The sequence below is a fragment of the Sinocyclocheilus rhinocerous genome, unplaced genomic scaffold, assembly GCF_001515625.1.
Source record: "Sinocyclocheilus rhinocerous isolate Xijiao unplaced genomic scaffold, SAMN03320098_v1.1 scaffold568, whole genome shotgun sequence".
In the NCBI taxonomy this organism is placed as follows: Eukaryota; Metazoa; Chordata; class Actinopteri; order Cypriniformes; family Cyprinidae; genus Sinocyclocheilus; species Sinocyclocheilus rhinocerous.
Window position 1 is genome coordinate 569,393 of NW_015652173.1, and position 10,549 is coordinate 579,941.

Sequence of the window (10,549 nt, forward strand, 5' to 3'; positions counted from 1 at the left end):
GTGGATAATGCTGAATCCCAGTATATTCTAGAGCTACTTTCTTCTTATGATGTACAGTATACAAATATCTTTCCTTAAGGCTTGCCTTGTGTTATAATTATGTTTTCCCTTTGATTTTTTTGTAAACAAATGTATTCTATAATAATAAAATAACTTTGTAAAATGAAACGGAACTGAATATGCAAAATAGTACAGAACTCTTTGGTATTTATCATTTTGATATTTTGTCTAATGAAAATAAAAACCTCAATTCATGAACTAATTAGTATTTTTCTAGCCAATTTTCAACTTGTGAACTATAGTACTTTTTATGTTACAGTATCCTACGGATGGTAAACAAACTGTTTTGTCTTTTTTTTGTATACCTTTATTATTTTTATATTGTGTGAATATGTATCTTTAATTGCAGTCAGTGAATAGCCTTGTCTCAAGAAACCTATCAAGTAACAGTTTCCCATTTTCATAATCTGAATTTAATATTAGACAAAAAAAAAAACCTTGCGTTGCAGTCAGTTGTCATTTCTGTAAAGCTCTAAATGATTGAGACTGAGTGAGACAAGCCGCTACCTCTAAAGTGAATTCAAGGCTGTTTCGTGAATCTTTCAGACTTTTCAGTCAATTGTTAGTGAGTTATAATGTGATGATGTCTGATAATACCTCACAAAGTTTTCCAGATGGTTGCCAATGGCGATTTTAAATTATTGTCAACATTTCTTTATAATTTCAATATTGGTCTGGAGTCTAGTTTATTTCAGAATATGGCTTAACATCTAATACAAACATAAAATTACAATGATTGAAAATATTTTGGATTACAATAGATTATTTTATGGCTGTGATGCTGCCGTGCTTGTTTTTCTGAGCTTTTCCCCACGATTCTCAGCGTCACACTCTACTAAAGAGTAATGGCTGCATAAACATGTCAGGGAAGACACATGGCATATTATATTATCTTAGTGCACCTCAACTTATCAGGTTACCAGATTCTTTCACTGGCTAGTCTCAGTGTTAATGGATAAGCCATTATACCCTTTGGGAGGAGAGAAGGTGGGAAGAATAAATAAAATGCCATCACAGTTTGGTCTGATCTTTACTAATCTGTGGTGAAAGGGAACATGGTGAGAATCCATTTTAGTGCAATGTGTGTTGGATGCACTTTCCTGGGGATGGCATCACTGGCCACCATTGTTGGGTTGTGGACCGTTCAACTCTTTCCTTCTACAGAAGCTCCTGCTGAGCCCTGGAACGAGTATCGTCTACCAGACACTCTGGTTCCAGACTACTACAACATCATGCTCTGGCCTCGACTCCAGCCGAACGTTCACGGCCACTTTGTATTCACTGGAAATTCTAGCGTGGTCTTCAAATGTCTGAGGGAGACCGACCTCATCCTCATTCACTCCAATAAGCTGAACCTGACCTCAATAGATGGATATCTGGCCAAACTCTCTGCGCTTGGTACCTCAGTGGCGCCCTCAATTCATAAAACCTGGATGCAGGAGATGACGCAGTACCTTGTCATACAGTTGAAGGGCAAGCTGAAAGCTGGAGAGTTTTATGAGCTTTACACAGAGTTTGTGGGAGAACTTGCTGATGACCTGGCAGGGTTCTACCGAAGTTGAATATGATGAGAATGGAGAGAAAAAGTAAGTCCAACTATTATTTTTAATATCTACAGATCTTCAATAAAACCAGTCAGGAACTCTAATGGATGAAAAATCAAAGCTATCAAGATCAGCATCAAGGCTCTTGCCATTGGCAGGTCACATGTTTGTTTGATAAGTCTCTTATGCCTGTTTAACCTTTGTACTGTCATATAAACATGGAAGATTACTTCCTGGATCCATAAAGCAATTTTTATGTGTGTGTTTGGGCACTACATAATATCCACAAGATTTTTCAGGTGTGGGAGATTCAATCATCATGTAAGCATTGCTTGGACAGAGAAAATATATAGTTTCCCAAAATTGCATAATAATAACCCAGCTCTTATTTTATGGTCTGTACCTACTGTTGGTGTTAGGAACATTATATATTTGTGATATAGCCTAACAATAATTACTTCCTCCAGGATAGTAGCCACCAGCCAGATGCATCCCACACATGCTCGCAAGACCTTTCCATGTTTCGATGAGCCTGCAATGAGAGCGGTTTCTACATCACTCTCATCCATAACAGAGGAACGGTGGCCCTGTCGAATGGAATGGAAATCGTTCAGTTCTACCAAAAACAGTTTCGTTTCACACACAATGACTATGTTAAATATTGTAATGTGAACACTGGGTTTAATAAATCCGGGCCCCTAGAGCATCTGTAGAAAAATAAAAACTTTCTCTGGTTTCTATAGTTACATTGATTTTACATAAACAGATAGACATATAGACAAACAGATAGATATCTAATAAAATATAATCTAATTTCCAGCTTGTTTTCTTCATTCAGAGAATGTGGACACTGTTCTTGATGGACAACCTGTTACTGTGACAACATTTGAACCCACAAAGAACATGTCCTCCTGACTATTGGCGCTGGTTGTTAGTGACTACACAAATGTTACATCAGCAAATGACACTTTGGTACGACCATCATTCATCTTTCATGAGCTGTAGAGCTGCTTTAAAAGATCAAAATCTCACATTTATTGACCACAAAATGTGCCTTACAGCATATTTACTCATGGTTCATATGACCAAAGTATGTTTGCTCTGAACATATACGAATATGGGCTTGTAAGAAAGCCATTGAGGACGGCCATGGTGATTATGCCCTGAATATAACTGGGCCAATCCTCAAGTTTTTTGAAAAATATTACAGTGTACCATATCCACTCTCTAAATCAGGTATGTTTAAACCATCTTTTGAAGATTATTGCCTGGGGAAAAATAATATGTAAGGATTTTTAATTCTCTAACTTGAAGACCAGATTGCCCTGCCTGATTTTTACTTTGGGGCGATGGAGAATTGGGGGCTGGTGACGGACAGGGAGACAAACCTTCTATATGATCCAGTCATCTCCTCTAATGCAAACCAAGAGAGAACGGCCACCATTATAGCCCATGAACTGGCACACATGGTACTTGCATTTATAAAAAATATGATATAATAGGTTTTAAATGGCTATAATATGTGTAATACAATAATAATATGACTTGTTTGTCTTCTTGGTCAGTGGTTTGGCAACCTTGTGACTCTAAAGTGGTGGAATGAAGTTTGGTTAAATGAAGGTTTTGCGTCTTATGTATCATATCTTGGTGCAGACTTTGCTGAACCATCCTGGAACGTGGTGAGTGTTCACAAACTAATGAACATTTAATGGACTTACTGCACCTGCCAATGGTTGGTCAACTAAAACAACATTTACCAGTCATAAACTTTTATTTACATCTTTTAAAGTGTATTTTTTTTTATTATTCCATTAAACAAATTTCATGTTCATATGGCGAAACAGGTGTTTAGCCGTTTGCCTGAATATTTGAAGAAGAAAAAAATATGCACACCTTAGTTGAAACGCAGTCCGTGATTTAACTCCACACATCTTGGTTTCTGTGACTTGTTTCCACACTAAGAGTTTTAACAATGGATAAAAAACAACTTGTATTGTTAACATCTGAGGTAAAATTTAGGAGGCTCGTGCCTTTTGTAAATTTCCTCAGGTAACCGTTGTAGCCCTTGTGTTGCTTATGTCACTTAGGTTTTTGAAATAATAGTAATAATATGTTAAAAAATTATTACTCATGAGAATTCAAAATTGTATATATAAAAAAGTTTACTTTTTTGCACATTTTTATTTATTATCTTTCTCCCTTATCCCTCTCACAGAAAGACTTGATCATCCTTAAAGACGTACATCGTGTTTTTGCTGTGGATGCTCTGGCCTCTTCCCATCCCCTGTCTTCTAAGGAGGAAGATATTATAAAACCAGAGCAGATCACTGAGCAGTTTGATACAGTCACCTTCAGCAAGGTGCTGGACGCTTGAAAACCTTAACTTTTAAGTAGGCTATTGATCATTACTATGACACTTTTTTTCTCTGGTAACCTGCAGGGGGCGTCGGTGTTGAGAATGCTGTCAGACTTCCTTACCGAGCCTGTGCTAGTGCAATGACTAAATGTGAGCAATAAATGCAATAGGATTGCTGTAATAATGTGAGATAGAAGCGACTGCTTGTAGTTGTGGTGGGCCTATTTGGGAGAAAATCCAGGGCCGTTTTTTACTCCCAGTCCGTCTCTGCTTGTAAGTACTGCCGAGTGCTGCTCTGTATGTGATTGCGAATCTCGAAAGTGAAAGTAAAAAACAAGCGCGCGTTCATAAGCGATTTCAATGCCCTCCATATTAATAACGACTCCTTGATGCCCACAGTTTATATACAGTATAATTACCCAACAATATAATTGCGACAGAAGATAATGAAGTATATATTTTTCCTCCGGTCTCATATCTATTCCCTTTAGGGATTCAATTTTATTAAATGGAAATGTCCTAGCCTTATAAGCAATTGATTTATGCTAATCGACGGACAGTTAATGTTAGTGCAGTCATTCGGTTATGTTTATTATATTAATATGTTTCAGCACGTTACAATCATTATAGCCTATGGCTTGAGTTAAGGCCTATCTTCTGAATTAAACAGTTTATCATACAGATTCAAAGCGTGAATCCCGTCTCTCTCCATCTCTCTCTGTTTATGGGTGTTTGTGCGTGCTTGCGGGGGAGGGGTGCGATTTTCGAATAATAATCGAATAATACCCAGCGATTTTCGAATATTATTTTTGCTTGGAATGCCCATCCCTACTATATTTCTGATATTTTTCTCCCTAAAAGACATATCTCACCATGTTCGCCTATCAAAATACAGTGGGTGAGGACCTGTAGAAAAACCTTCAAACTGTGAAGTTAATCAAAAATACTAATAATTAGTACGTAAATTATTTAATTAATATTCACATAACACAAATTACTCAGAAATTCAAACTAACTCAAAAAGTTTGTCAGTACTGCCATCTAGTGGTTGATTAATCACTCTCATTTATCACCTCTAGGCTGTTGATAAGTCTGAAACAGTTCTTCCTTTAAGTGTCAAAGAAATCATGGACCGCTGGGTTCTTCAGATGGGCTTCCCGGTGGTCACTGTCAACACTACGACAGGCCAGGTCTTTCTCAGATGCACTTCCTTCTGGATCCTGAGTCTTTCATTCAGAGGCCATCTCCATTCAAGTAGGTCTAAATTCATCTTCAAAGCAACCTGAGCAGATTGTGTTGTTTTTAGATCTGTTTCCTTTAGTGTTGTGTTTACTTTTTATGATTTTATAGGTATGAATGGATTGTGCCCATCATCTGGATGAAGGCAGAGGTGGTGCAGTCACGCTTTTGGCTCACAGAAAAAAATAGTATGAACACAAAATAAGTTTTATAGTGTCATTTGTTCCTATGAATAGGACAAGCTCACAATTTTGATGCATACATTTTTATATAATAAATAGGTTAACATGATTGTCTTTTCATATACAGCTTTTCACTCTGACATGAAGACAACTGGAAATTACTGGGTGCTGGTGAATCTGAACATCACTGGATATTACAGAGTGAACTATGACATGAGAACTGGGAGTGTCTCCTGAATCAACTGACTGAGAACCATGAGGTAAAGACACGGAGACGTGAGTGAAATCACAGACCCAGTTCTAATTAATACATTTGACCACATTTATTGTTTTTTTAAAGGTCATCCCAGTCATCAACAGAGCTCAGATAGTGGATGATGCATTTAACCTTGCCAGGTAAAAAGACATGAGGAGAACTGGGGTACAGTTTTTTTAGACATAAAATATAATTGAAAAACAATGTGATAATATAATATGTATATTTTATTTATGCATGCACATTTAAATTAATTCAGTTACATACTGAATCAGAATTCTTTTTTTAAGGGCAAAGATAATTCCTGTGACTTTAGCCCTAAGAACTACAAAGTACTTATCTGAAGAAAGAGAATATATGCCATAGCAGTCTGCTTCTAACAACCTGGATTATTTTTACCTCATGTTTACACAAACTGATGTCTATGAACTTCTACAGGTCTGTTCTAATACTTCACACTGTATATATGAGCATTTGAACCTAAGAAACCTTAGCAAACCTAAGAAATGTATTATTTGTATAATTCTTGACTATATGTATGTTGATTTCAGAGTAATAGTAATATGAGTTTTGCATTGTTTGTTGTAGAACTACACCAGAAAGCATGGGACCCCCCTTTTTTAATATTTTAATATTATTACTGAAGATTGGTCACATGTACCCACTGGCCATACAGACCAGTAAGTGATCCATAAATATTTTTGTAATTATTAATGAAATACAATTTTTTTTTTTTATTGCCATAAATATAGGTACCTTGGATACACACTTGATGCAGCAATGATCAGTAAACAGGACGCTACCTCTGTCATTGTGTATATTGCCAGCAACCCAGATGGTCAGACACTGGCTTGGGATTTTGTCAGAAGAACTGGGCGTATATGTTCACAGAGTGAGCTTTATGAGCAACAGGAATGATCATTTACAAGACAACTGCAAAATGTTTTACTTTTTAATGAACTGAAATAAATCTTAAATGCAGTAATGTGATAAACAGAATGAATTTGTGTCCTAGGTATTGTCAGCCTTATACGTGGCATAACCAAAACATTTTCAACTGAATCAGAACTTGAGAAGGTGGGTATATTCTATAAATATACTATTAATACATTAACATTTTAAGAATTTACTTCATTGCATAAACTCGTAATGAAACTAAACAGGTTGAACAGGTTCCTTGTCTAATTAATTTCAGTTTTGTTTTGTTTTTCCCCTCCTATCTCTCAACATGTGAAAAGCTTCTGCAGTTTAAAAGTGACAATTCGGAGACCGGCTTTGGATCAGAGACAGCAGCTCTGGAACAGGCCATTGAGAAGACAAAAGCCAATATAAAATGGGTGGCTGAAAACCAGAGAGACGTCACAGAGTGGCTGGTGGCTGAATCTGCTTAAAATCACAAAGACTTCATGACATGTCTCCTTCATGTATATGTGTAATGATAAAGAAAAACATTAACATTTTTTTTTGCATAGCACAACCAGGTGGACAGTGTATATAATATAAAGAAGAAACAAAAACTTTTAAAGTATAATGTTTATCAAGTTAATTTTGATTGTTAAATTTTGATTTGTTCTGTAATCAAATAAATACTCGGATGAACCACAACATAATGATCTACTCTTCTGTTTTATCGTGGTATGAAAATAAGCTTAAAAGCAAATATTTCTAAGAACCTAAACATAGTTGCTGACATCATATAGCTACTTTTGTATATATACGAAACTTGTTTTTTTTTTTTTTGCTTAAATGTAGGACGCTCTGTAGTTTTAGAGCATCACAAAGAAAATCCACACAGAAAATTTTACAATATAGTAAAACGATTTTAAAACGTATTGCCTGTCGTGTTAACAGTTCGTACAGACGAATAATGACAGTCCATATGTAGTAGCATGGCCCCTTTAAAGAATGGTGCGTGGAGTGCGTGGTGGGTTGGTACGTCAGGTAATCGCGTAATTATATAGACACAGGTGAGATTTCACGTCAGGTAATCACGTAATTATATAGACAAAGGTGAGATTTCAGTTTACTCGTGGCATTGCACTGATGTGACCTGTTTGTGTGGGTCGTGTATCTTCCTCACTCCTCTGGAAAGATTAGTCGTGTGTGTCCAGGCATTGTTAGTGAGTATGTAAGTGTCGTGCGCATGAAAGAAGTCGCCAGCTGCTGCTTTGTTGTGGCTTATATACCGGTTCCAGTTTTGGGACGCCGGATTGTTGCTTGCGCACTATGGCGCGCACTCCGTGCCAAAATCAAACGTTCGAACGACCGACCGATCGAACGTCAAACCGAACGTCTATCCTAACGTCTTGAGCTTTGAGGGTCTTACACTGCGGGTGACCCACGTGACGACCAGACGTGACGTCAGCGTCTTGAAATTAGGCTTGTTTGAGATGAGCAAAATCTGCCCAGAACCGATCACCGGTGATCACCGCAAGATGCATGCCAGTTAGAAAAGTGTCCGAGTTACGTCCGACTTGCTCTGATGTCATGCTGACCTGTGCCAAAAAGCTCTGGCGACGGCGAGGCGGCTGTGTCGGATTGTGCAGTCGAGCGCAGTTGCTCTCCACCGACTGCACTGATCAAAAGCATGATGGGAAACGACTGACTGACCACACAGCTTAATGCTCATTGGTTCAGACAACTGTGACGCTGGGTTCTCTTCTAAAATGTTTGATTTTTCATCTGATTTAATGTGATTATGTATTTAAATTATGCAATACTATTCCCAAACATTATGACAGTGCGATCTCTGTGTGAGATATGTGATTGTTGTCATATTTCTATAAAAATCTAAAATACATGTTTGTATTAAAGTAAAAATGGATGATAAATACGCCTTTCGTATGGAATTAAATAGCAAGCACTTTGAGTGTCTTGTTCATCATATTTATTTTCATATAAAAGCAACAGAACTGAAATTATATCACGTTTATTAGCAGCACAGCACATGAGTGTGAATAACGCGATATCTGCCTTTGATCACAGTTCATGGTCCAGATATAAACACTGATGTTTCAGCAGCCGTGATCAAAATGACTAAATGACCTTTAATAACAGTCATTCAGGAGAATTCAGCAGAACCTCAAGTAAATCACATGTTATTTTGTTTATTCATGATATACAGGTGGGATCTTTTTAAATGTATCACTCAGAACGACTTATCCGAATAACCTACAACGATTTTCTTTAATTACTTATTTAAATACAGCAAGCAGGGCCTGCAGGATTTCTTCCGAGGGTATGGACAGCTTTTTTTTTCTGTTTTTTTGGGAGGCCCAAATGATCAGTGAGAGCAGAACGAATGTGTCATGTTTTAAACTCAACAAAATGGTAAAATACATCTATCAAGAGCAGGCTCAGATAAAAACAACAGAGAACAAAACAGCGTTGGATGAAGTGGACTAGTTAAAGTAACGACCAAGCGGCCAGCGGCAGGCAGTGAGTTGATCATAGCCTATGTTTGATAAATTTAGCCTTCTCAAATCATCACGACTTGTCTAAAATAAAATCTATAGAAATAAAACAGTTCAAGCATATCACAAATGTTAGTTTAAACATTTAACCTATAGATAAATGCGCGCTGTTAGACGCATATCCAATCGTTTGTGTGGAGAGTGGAAGGCAGCTGAAGCACGCTTTTTCACGCTCATGGAGGCGCCAGTGCGATCACTTGCATTTTTTTCTAACAGTGAAAACAACCTAAATACGCCGTCATTTTTTCTCATAAAGGTAAGAATAATACATCATTCGGAACTGTAAAGGGTCTACTTTTATTTTTGTGCGCTCACAATATCAACAAAACGTGCTTTTATAAAATAAAGAAAACAAATGCTTTCTGCTGTCTGGGACTTGAACAGGAGCGCTTCACAATGATGAACCTAAACTCAGTGAATTGCCTCACAGACATGATAAAAATATATAGAAAGTTTTAAATTACTACTTTAAAACGAAATAATTCAAATAGAAAATAGAAAATCTTTCATTATGTAATCCCTGCATTTCTCTCTAAAGGCACATCCAATCAGGAGACGGCGAGTAATTTTTTTCATCACCATAACTGATGGATGTCTAAAATATAAAAATAAGGAAAAGCCTAAAACAGGCCCGATTATAATTTGCGTTTTATTTGTATTATTCTATATAATTAAAAAATAAAACACAAATTATAATGGCATAGGCTATATGTAAAACTTTGTGCTATATTTGTATAGCTGCTTATATTTTCTGATTTTTATGTTGCTCTGTTCTGAATACCTTAAAATTTAAAGGATTTGCTGCAAAGCAATTTTGCCTGATATGTGAATTATTTATTAGCCTATTTTTTTTATACATGCAGCAAATGCTTTATGTATAAATTACTTTATTGCATTCCAGACGCTTTAAAAGTACTTTTCACTATAAATTTTACCGGTAGCTTGAATGTAAACATAGTCATGTTCCGAGTGTTTATCTGATGATTTTGCGATAAGGTGAGACTGTTTGAAGACGAGGAAACGAGACTAACAGACATAAAAACACAGTTTTTGGGACCCGGAGTAGCCGCTGCGTCCAACCGCGCCGCCATCAGATCTGTGCATATATTTTCACTATAAATTTTACGGGTAGTTTGAATATAAAACATTGTCATGAATTTGTTGTATTCCCATTTGTAAAATAGCTTAATTGTTGTAGGCTAACCCGATCTCATGATGAAGGTGCTTATAGCTCGATTTTCTGTTTCTATTTGGCGTAATATTTATATGCAAAAATTGACTTTGGCATGCAAAAGATAAATTCATAATTAATGGCATGGCTGGTTCAGTCGACAGAAATACGGGACACATATAGCTACTAACTGCTGAAATGTTTGCAAGGCAAATCTCAGGTCAGTCTGAGCGCTCATGGTACACAGCCTTGAACATGCCTTCAGCCA

At 36.8% G+C, this 10,549-nt stretch overlaps 1 pseudogene; it reads left to right on the plus strand.

Annotated features, from left to right (window-relative positions):
- Positions 1 to 1,166: 1,166 nt before the first annotated feature.
- LOC107714001 (aminopeptidase Ey-like) lies at positions 1,167 to 6,325 on the plus strand (annotated as a pseudogene).
- The last annotated feature ends 4,224 nt before the right edge of the window (positions 6,326 to 10,549 follow it).